General features: G+C 41.8%; 1 long non-coding RNA gene across 1 annotated transcript; it reads right to left on the minus strand.

The window, feature by feature from the left end:
* Positions 1 to 7490: 7490 nt before the first annotated feature.
* On the minus strand, positions 7491 to 9727 carry LOC136762793 (uncharacterized). The gene is made up of 3 exons (XR_010820902.1): positions 9604 to 9727; positions 7878 to 7997; positions 7491 to 7567 (listed from the first exon to the last, which is right to left on the minus strand). It is a non-coding gene; the product is annotated as an uncharacterized LOC136762793 (long non-coding RNA).
* Between the last annotated feature and the right edge of the window lie 307 nt (positions 9728 to 10034).

Consider the following 10034-nt stretch of genomic DNA (forward strand, 5'->3'; position numbering starts at 1 on the left):
GCTGATTTTGTACGTTTGCCCACTGACAAAGAAATGATCAGTCTATAATTTTAATGGTAGGTGTATTTTAACAGTGAGAGACAGAATAACAACAAAAAAATCTAGAAAAACGCATTTCAAAAAAGTTATAAATTGATTTGCATGTTAATGAGGGAAATAAGTATTTGATCCCCTATCAATCAGCAAGATTTCTGGCTCCCAGGTGTCTTTTATACAGGTAACGAGCTGAGATTAGGAGCACTCTCTTAAAGGCAGTGCTCCTAATCTCAGCTCGTTACCTGTATAAAAGACACCTGTCCACAGAAGCCATCAATCAATCAGATTCCAAACTCTCCACCATGGCCAAGACCAAAGAGCTGTCCAAGGATGTCAGGGACAAGATTGTAGCCCTACACAAGGCTGGAATGGGCTACAAGACCATCGCCAAGCAGCTTGGTGAGAAGGTGACAACAGTCGGTGCGATTATTCGCAAATGGAAGAAACACAAAATAACTGTCAGTCTCCCTCGGTCTGGGGCTCCAAGCAAGATCTCACCTCATGGAGTTTCAATGATCATGAGAACAGTGAGGAATCAGCCCAGAACTACACGGGAGGATCTTGTTAATGATCTCAAGGCAGCTGGGACCATAGTCACCAAGAAAACAATTGGTAACACACTACGCCGTGAAGGACTGAAATCCTGCAGCGCCCGCAAGGTCCCCCTGCTCAAGAAAGCACATGTACAGGCCTGTCTGAAGTTTGCCAATGAACATCTGAATGATTCAGAGGAGAACTGGGTGAAAGTGTTGTGGTCAGATGAGACCAAAATCGAGCTCTTTGGTATCAACTCAACTCGCCGTGTTTGGAGGAGGAGGAATGACCCCAAGAACACCATCCCCACCGTCAAACATGGAGGTGGAAACATTATGCTTTGGGGGTGTTTTTCTGCTAAGGGGACAGGACAACTGCACCGCATCAAAGGGACGATGGACGGGGCCATGTACCGTCAAATCTTGGGTGAGAACCTCCTTCCCTCAGCCAGGGCATTGAAAATGGGTCGTGGATGGGTATTCCAGCATGACAATGACCCAAAACACACAGCCAAGGCAACAAAGGAGTGGCTCAAGAAGAAGCACATTAAGGTCCTGGAGTGGCCTAGCCAGTCTCCAGACCTTAATCACATAGAAAATCTGTGGAGGGAGCTGAAGGTTCGAGTTACCAAACGTCAGCCTCGAAACCTTAATGACTTGGAGAGGATCTGCAAAGAGGAGTGGGACTAAATCCCTCCTGAGATGTGTGCAAACCTGGTGGCCAACTACAAGAAACGTCTGACCTCTGTGATTGCCAACAAGGGTTTTGCCACCAAGTACTAAGTTGAAGGGGTCAAATACTTATTTCCCCCCTTAACATGCAAATCAATGTATAACTTTTTTGAAATGCGTTTATATAATATACACTCACCTAAAGGATTATTAGGAACACCATACTAATACTGTGTTTGACCCCCTTTCGCCTTCAGAACTGCCTTAATTCTACGTGGCATTGATTCAACAAGGTGCTGAAAGCATTCTTTAGAAATGTTGGCCCATATTGATAGGATAGCATCTTGCAGTTGATGGAGATTTGTGGGATGCACATCCAGGGCACGAAGCTCCCGTTCCACCACATCCCAAAGATGCTCTATTGGGTTGAGATCTGGTGACTGTGGGGGCCAGTTTAGTACAGTGAACTCATTGTCATGTTCAAGAAACCAATTTGAAATGATTCGACCTTTGTGACATGGTGCATTATCCTGCTGGAAGTAGCCATCAGAGGATGGGTACATGGTGGTCATAAAGGGATGGACATGGTCAGAAACAATGCTCAGGTAGGCCGTGGCATTTAAACGATGCCCAATTGGCACTAAGGGGCCTAAAGTGTGCCAAGAAAACATCCCCCACACCATTACACCACCACCACCAGCCTGCACAGTGGTAACAAGGCATGATGGATCCATGTTCTCATTCTGTTTACGCCAAATTCTGACTCTACCATCTGAATGTCTCAACAGAAATCGAGACTCATCAGACCAGGCAACATTTTTCCAGTCTTCAACTGTCCAATTTTGGTGAGCTTGTGCAAATTGTAGCCTCTTTTTCCTATTTGTAGTGGAGATGAGTGGTACCCGGTGGGGTCTTCTGCTGTTGTAGCCCATCCGCCTCAAGGTTGTACGTGTTGTGGCTTCACAAATGCTTTGCTGCATACCTCGGTTGTAACGAGTGGTTATTTCAGTCAAAGTTGCTCTTCTATCAGCTTGAATCAGTCGGCCCATTCTCCTCTGACCTCTAGCATCAACAAGGCATTTTTGCCCACAGGACTGCCACACACTGGATGTTTTTCCCTTTTCACACCATTCTTTGTAAACCCTAGAAATGGTTGTGCGTGAAAATCCCAGTAACTGAGCAGATTGTGAAATACTCAGACCGGCCCGTCTGGCACCAACAACCATGCCATGCTCAAAATTGCTTAAATCACCTTTCTTTCCCATTCAGACATTCAGTTTGGAGTTCAGGAGATTGTCTTGACCAGGACCACACCCCTAAATGCATTGAAGCAACTGCCATGTGATTGGTTGGTTAGATAATTGCATTAATGAGAAATTGAACAGGTGTTCCTAATAATCCTTTAGGTGAGTGTATATATATATATATATGGTTCTTGTAGCCACACTCTCATTGTAGAAGTATTGGACAAGGCTGTTATATTTTATTATGTTATGGATTAAAACATAATAGTCTTGTTCATTACAACTGCAAGTGTGGCAAACCCGTTCTATGAAATACTCATGTACCTGCGCTTCATACAGGATTGAAAACACTGGAGTACACAAATGTTCTCTCTCTACATATTTACACTACTGGTCAAAAGTTTTAGAACACCTTAATTTTTCCTGTTTTTATTGAAATGTACGCAGTTTAATGTCTCAACGTATTCTGAAATTAAAACATAGAACAAATAAACAACTGGAGATAAAAAAGAAATCATAGAATCGTTTTGCTTAACAACATTTAATCTACATTTTTGATTTATCAAAGTAGCCATCTTTTGCAGATATAAAAGCTGAGCACACTCGTGGCATTCTTTCTACAATGGAAATCAAATATTGTTCGGTATGTTCTTCCCAACACTGTTGCAGAAGTTTCCACAAATGTGTTGCACTTGTAGGTTGCTTTGCTTTCACCCTTCTGTCCAGTTCATCCCAAACCAACCATGGGGTTTATGTCTGGAGACATGTCTGTGCTGGCCATTCCATGATTTGAAGCCTAACGCTGTCTTGTAGTTCTGACATAGCCTGGAGTTATGTTTTGGGTCATTATCTTGCTGTAGGATGAAGCCCTGACCAACTAGGCTATACCAGAGTGTATTGCATGGCGCTACAAAAAGCTGTGGTAGCCATTTTGGTTCAGGGTGCCACTCACTCTGTGCAAGTCACTGACACTGGATCCAGCAAAAGAGCCCCAGACCATCACATTTCCTCCTCCATGTCACACACTGAGGAACCATCCGTTCACCTACTCTGCGTGATGAACCGAAGATTTCAAACTTTTTCTTATTTTGCCATCTTAGCAATGGCTTTCTTACTGCCACACAACCTGTCAAACCTGCAGCTCGAAGTCTTGTCTTCACAGTTGAAACTGAGACTTGGTTATGCGACCAGTGTTAAGCTGTGCTTGAAGCTGTTGTCCTGTGAGCTGCCTGTTACACAAACTGTTGACTCTCTTGTCTTCTGATTCTGTTGTGGCTTTGGGTCTGCCAGACCTCCTATCTGAGTTTCTTCCAGTTTCCAAGTGCCTTTTGATGGTGTAGGAAGCTGTAGTCACTGACACCTTGGCTTTCTTTGCAATTTCTGTAAAGGAGAGACCTACACTTTTAAGAGTTATAGTGGTCTGCCTGTCTTCCTTTATTAATTGAATTAACTGGAAAAATTGGGGGTGTTCTAAAACTTTTGACCGGTAGTGTATATATGTTTATTTTTTATTTTTTTAGTTTGTATGTATTAAGGATGCATTTCACCAAGACATTAATGATGCTGTGATTCTGTGTACACAAAATCTGCTGTTTTTCTTACGATCTGTTAAGTATATGAGTTTATAAAACCTCCACCTTCAAGAAAGAAAAGACACTGACAGGATAAAATGGTATTGCTGTTCCTTATTTTCAGTGTTCTCTTTGTTCAAGACTGTTTCCCAGACTGGATAGTAGTATTATTTTCAAAATATCCTTCGTGAAAATGTTTATTTATTTATTAATTTACCTTTGTATGTATTTATTTTTTAACCAAAGTTGGTGTAACAATCAGAATGAAAGGAGGAAAACATTTTCAATCACAGAAAAGATTTTAAAAGACAAACGGCCTACATAAGGTCATTGCAGAAAAGATACCAAACTGCTTAAAGGACTCAGAGACTCAAAGGCAGCAGGGCTGTGTTTGGGAGAAGAGTTGCTGACGAAAGCCAAAGTGTGATTTTCTTCTTTTTCCTCTTTGTTCTTGATGTTAAAAGACAGTTCACAGTCAGTTTACCTTAAAAATACATATCCTCCACATTACATTTACCAATTTGTCAGAGCTTGGCCTTTTCCAAATGAAAAATGATGGCCTTTCCCACTAACCTGTCTCACACTGAACAGAGGCAGAAGTACAGGGCTGCGGTGGGGGGAATTCGGAAAGAGTGTTGTTCACACAATCTGCTGAATCACCAAATCTGCCCGGACAGTTATTACTCCCTCTCTCCTATTTTATTCTGCGCTTCTGTGCATCAGCGTGGGCAGATTCCCTGAGTTATCCACTGCCATTAAAAGTAAAAAAAAAATGCATACAAAAATACAACCAGTGGAGAAAGGGCTGCCTGGATCGCATTTCAGATGATTCATGATGGTGTTTCTCCAGAGAGGGGGCCAAGTGGCAGAGTGTGTTGAATGTTCCAGAGACCGTGTTTCACTATTAGAAACACCTGTCAGCTGCGATTAGCAACAACTATTCAACACAAATAATGCTAATCACATCACACACAAAGACGGCCTGGTGACTAAGGCCCACAGATCGGCCCCCTGCTTCCCCAGCCAAGACGTCTCCCTGATTCTTTTAATTTATTTTATTTTTCACTTTCAGGACAACTAAAGCATTAATTAATGTATATAATATGTCTTTGTTTGCAGTTACCTTTAATGATTAAATGTAATGCAATGATCTGTGTAGCCACCTGTCTGTCTATCCATCCAAATATCATTCTCTATCTATCTCTCTATCTCTTAATAATTGATCAAGTCACCCTTGTGGTTTTGGCATTTTTTAGGGAAAAATCACAGCATTTTCATGTGGACCGTGTAATGTTCAGTACGCTGTCATGGGGGGATGGGACGAAGGAGTGGTCATTTATCTTTTACTGACCCTGCTGTACTAAAATGTTCAAGGTCAGTCACTTATCGCATTTAGTGTCCTGTGAAGAAATTGGAAAAAAGCCATCTGTGAGCTGTGCTTGCTTGTATTTTCTGCTGCGTCTTCATTAAAAACAATTAGCCTGATTATGGCAAAAATGACCTGCAATTGCAGGGTCAAGCCAAATGAAAGGACAATTTTATTTCGGAGAAGAGAGTTTTTTTGTGTTTATGTTCAGTCCAGATCAGCTCCTGCCAGGCCTTGCCGCTGGAGTGAAAAATGTGACCTGCTGTGAACCTCATGATCAGTACCCCTGTTGAAAGGATACCTCTCCTCTCCCCGATTCAGGAATGTATCAGTATCTCCATTTGTTGCATTTGTTTGTTTGTGTATTTTTCCTGAGGGTTAACATCTGGTTGAGAAACGGCACTAAATAAATGCTGCCACACAGTATCACCCCCCCCCCCCCCCGAAAAAATAATTACACCGCTATCAGCATGCTTGACATCCACTCGCAGAATTCAGCAAGTGTGGTGACTGATGTGGAACCTTTACTTCCAGGCTTCCGGAACGCCTGAGATGTTTATTACTTTCAGTCAGTAACAAGGTCGCACACTCCTTCTGGTTTTAATCTAAACTATCTCTATTTTATTCATTTCAATTCTGCCTGCTTGCACACTGTATCTGTGGAGCTGCTTTGCCTGCCTTTGATTGCACTGTGTAATAAAAAGCAGTTGTTGAAGACACCAGGAACAGACATGAACCATCAATCAGAAGAGCTCATGGAAAGTGAATTGGCTGGATGTGGTCGTTTCAGAGTCAGAATCCAGATTCCACAAACCCAGGAGCACAGTGCCCCAGTTATTTCCCATCCTTCAGCTCCCGCTGCTCATTTATTATCAGAAGGAGAAAGAACTTTTTAATTTATTTCAGTTTTAATATAAAGTGCTTTAAAGTGGAAGACAATACAATGAGGTATGTTGTCATTGTTTAGTTTTTATAATTATTCTTTCTTTCTTTTTGATTCCTCCTGTTGATCTGACTGAATGCCATTCTGTTGCTTTGGTGATGATTCTAGTCAAGAGACGGAAGGAGAATGCAAAGACAAAAAGACAAACAAAAGATAAACAGCGTTCTTTATGTAGCTGCACTGTGAGGGAAGTATTCATTATTATTTTAGAAAATAGAAGCTTTCCATTGAAGCAGCATCGCAAACTGACTTATTGCATTGTATTCACCCAAACACAAAACACACAAAAGCTAGCAAGAATATTGTGTGGGGGTTCCATTATATGTGTGGTTGGGGGGGGGTTGTGGTTAGTTCAGTACAAAAATGCATAGCAATTAATCAGCATGACTATTTTATCGTTCTCTGGATTGCTTCACATGGAGAGGATCCATTGTGGTCAGCTACCCTGCGATTCACCTACTATGTCAGATGATGAGATCTGCAGGCCTGAGCCCAGGTGTGGCGCTGATACTGACCGTGGCTTGAAGCTCATTTCCTCAGCCCAGCCCCACCGACCGACTCCTGTTGCCAAAGCAGTACCTGCTGAGTGTTCTGAAGCCCATTCCTTTTGGGAGTCCACCCCGCAGCCCTGGTTATGCACTGGGAATGGAATCTGCTGGCCGACAGACTGGGGCCAGACTGGGCCGTTTTTTCCCCTTGAAGTATGGGGTGCTGCCCCACTCTGCTTGTACAGTGTTTTGCAGGGCTTTCTAAACTCCCGTCTCTCCTCCGGGTGTTTCCTGACGTAAGACAGGAGTGCCTCTGCCACCGTCTTCCCCTTCTCGCTCCTCTTCTCTCTGCGGCAGGGCTGGCTGTGCTGTGAGAGCAGATCCATGCAGTCTTCCACTTCACTATTTAATTAGCTGTGTAGTATTAGTAGTAGTTAGTAGTTTTAAGTAGTAGTAGTAGTAGTAATAGTAGCTGTGTCTCTGTTTACAGGTCCTTTAATATTCTGCATTCTGTTGAACAGTTGGCAGAATTGATCAGAGAAGGTATAAAGGCTTTGATATGATTTCATTTTAATTTTTTTACACTTGTATTGAAGCATTTCACAATCAGACAGGTGTTGAAATTATCTTTTTATTTCTCTGGATCACGTTTCTTCTCCTGGTGTCATAGTCCTCGTTTAATTTTTAATCCCTATTTAAACAAGAGCAAATATGCTGGAAACGAAGAAAAGAAACAAACTGTCAGCATCACTTAACTCCCATTTTTGCAACGAAAACTGTTTGCCCAATCATTTCTGTCGTATTTGCACATTCATTATGCCAAAAAAGAGGTATTCCTTATCAGTACCTGGCATCTACTTTATCAATGTACAGAATGCAAATGGATAACAGATGTTGCTGGAAATGTCAGAGAGTACACAAACCATCATCTGTCTTCTATTCAAGGCAGGAGACAAAGAATTACATTTTTAAAAGAGCTAAATTAGATAAACGTGTCTACTGTGTGAAATAGTTCCAGGCATACCTCTTATTAACAGATGCAGATGGTGTCTCCAGGTTCCTCTCACTGCCGCTTTGCAAAGGAGAGTAATGTGACTTTGGACGGGTGGCTGAAGAACACGTTGCATTAATGATGCAGCTGCTCCTGAAATAATGAAATAATACAATTTATTTTAACTTCAATAGCAGGGAGCTGTTGTGTGCTGTTGCATGTTTATTTTCATTAATTATTTGGTAACAATTGATATTATGGTTTCATTAATAAATTACTAATAAAGAGTTTAAAAAACACTTATGATCAATAATCGTTTATAATTTATCATTTATCAAAAGAAATTTTGTTTTGGGACTCTTCAGTCGGTCAGCTGTTAACAATCTGGCCCACTTTATCTGGTGTAAGGCTTCTTCTCAGAGCTCAGAAGATGGCTGGAGACTTCTGTAGTCAATCTGAATGTGTGGCCATTTAAACATGGTGCCCTGAAGAACAATGTCAACACAGAGTGTGTAATCCAACATGAGCAGTACCCAGCGTGTTCATGATCACGCGATGCGAACAGGCCACCCCTGCGCCGAAACATGTGGGTCCTTGTGATTAACTCCAACCTTGCAACAGCTGTTTTTCTCTTTTTCTTATCTTTCTTCAAATTCTAGATGAGTCACTGGTGCACAGAGACGAATGAAGGAGAGAGTAATACCATTCAACTGCACATGTGTATGTTCAAGTGTGATGTCATATATAGCGGATATATACCGTGTGTTTTCACCTCTTGATATTATAGTCATTGTAAAAAACAAAAACAAAAAAACTAACAAATGTCACACAGAAACAAGTCCGATAACTCAAATTATGAGATGTAATCATCTTGGTGTTCATTCTAGTAATGTCTTTTTCATCCACAATGGCTGATAGATATGTAGTCTGCAGATGGCCCCACAAGGATAAAGCACTTTACTCAACAGGCAACTGACAGCCAGATGAAAAGATATATTTCATCAGTAATATATGATGAGAGTTAGAGGTGCAAACAACATGCCATCATTTTACCAGTAGTCTCTTGTTATCTATCACAATCAAAGCTAGCTGGTCTGTAATGGTTTACACCAAATGGTCTCCTCTCGTTTATAAACTTTCTTATGTTCTTATGTTCTTATTCCAATTACACCAATGTTGTGATTTGAATATTCTCTACAATGTGACTCTCATGCTGGAGCAGCAGTGTGGAGTAGCAGTCAACGCTCTGGACTCTGGAGTGGAGGGGCATGGGTTCAGTCCTGGGTGGGGGACTCTGCTGTTGTGCCCTTGAGCAAGGTATCTACATTGCTCTACTAAAAACCCAGTTATACAAATGGGTCATTATGACATCATAATTTGGAAAAGCTTGCCTTCTGCCCCTATGAAGAAATCCAAATGTGAAAAATAGAAATAACATAATTATAATTAACATACTGTATTTTCTCCTTCTTAATTGTAATTGTAATAGCAGTACTAATTTACATAATGTGGAGCAATTCCTACAAGTTGATTAATCTCATTCTCAATGATGTTCAAGCAGCTGTCTGCATTGATAATTACTATGAAAAGGTTATGCGTGAACGTTTCTGTGTCATCAGTGTGTTAAGTACTCCTTGTATTTCTCTGTCTTGACTCTCTTTCCCCGCCTCCAGTCTTTGGGTCGGTGCTGCAGGGTTTCACACTCTTCCACCTTCTGGCCAAACTTCACATATGTGACATAACCCAGACGATCACTCACTTTCTCATCCGGCATTCCAAGCTCCTCTCACTCTCTCCAGCGGCCCAAAGCCCAGACTTGGACAGCAGAGACACAGCCCAGGGTAATATGCGCTGTAATATTGCCATTCCAGGTCTGAACAGGACCAAAGACTGAAAGGTAAAAGAAGATGTCTGGATGTCAGTGCTGGAGTCTGGGTTTTATTCACAGGAGGCAGCGGGCTGGGGGGGTGGGAGGGTTGGGGTTCACACAGAGGTGATAGATTAATCCGACCCCCTTCTGTCACAGCCCCAGCACCCTCCTAGAAAATACAATGAAATAATTTAAAACAAAATGAGAGTGTGTTCTGTTTCACAAAGATTGGGCCTGTCCTCCCAGACACTAACGTGCAGCAAGGCATCAGAGCTACAGACCAGTGTAATGTCAGGGTATTTAGACTGCGCATACTGTAT

The sequence above is a fragment of the Amia ocellicauda genome, chromosome 11 (genome assembly GCF_036373705.1).
Source record: "Amia ocellicauda isolate fAmiCal2 chromosome 11, fAmiCal2.hap1, whole genome shotgun sequence".
In the NCBI taxonomy this organism is placed as follows: domain Eukaryota; kingdom Metazoa; phylum Chordata; class Actinopteri; order Amiiformes; family Amiidae; genus Amia; species Amia ocellicauda.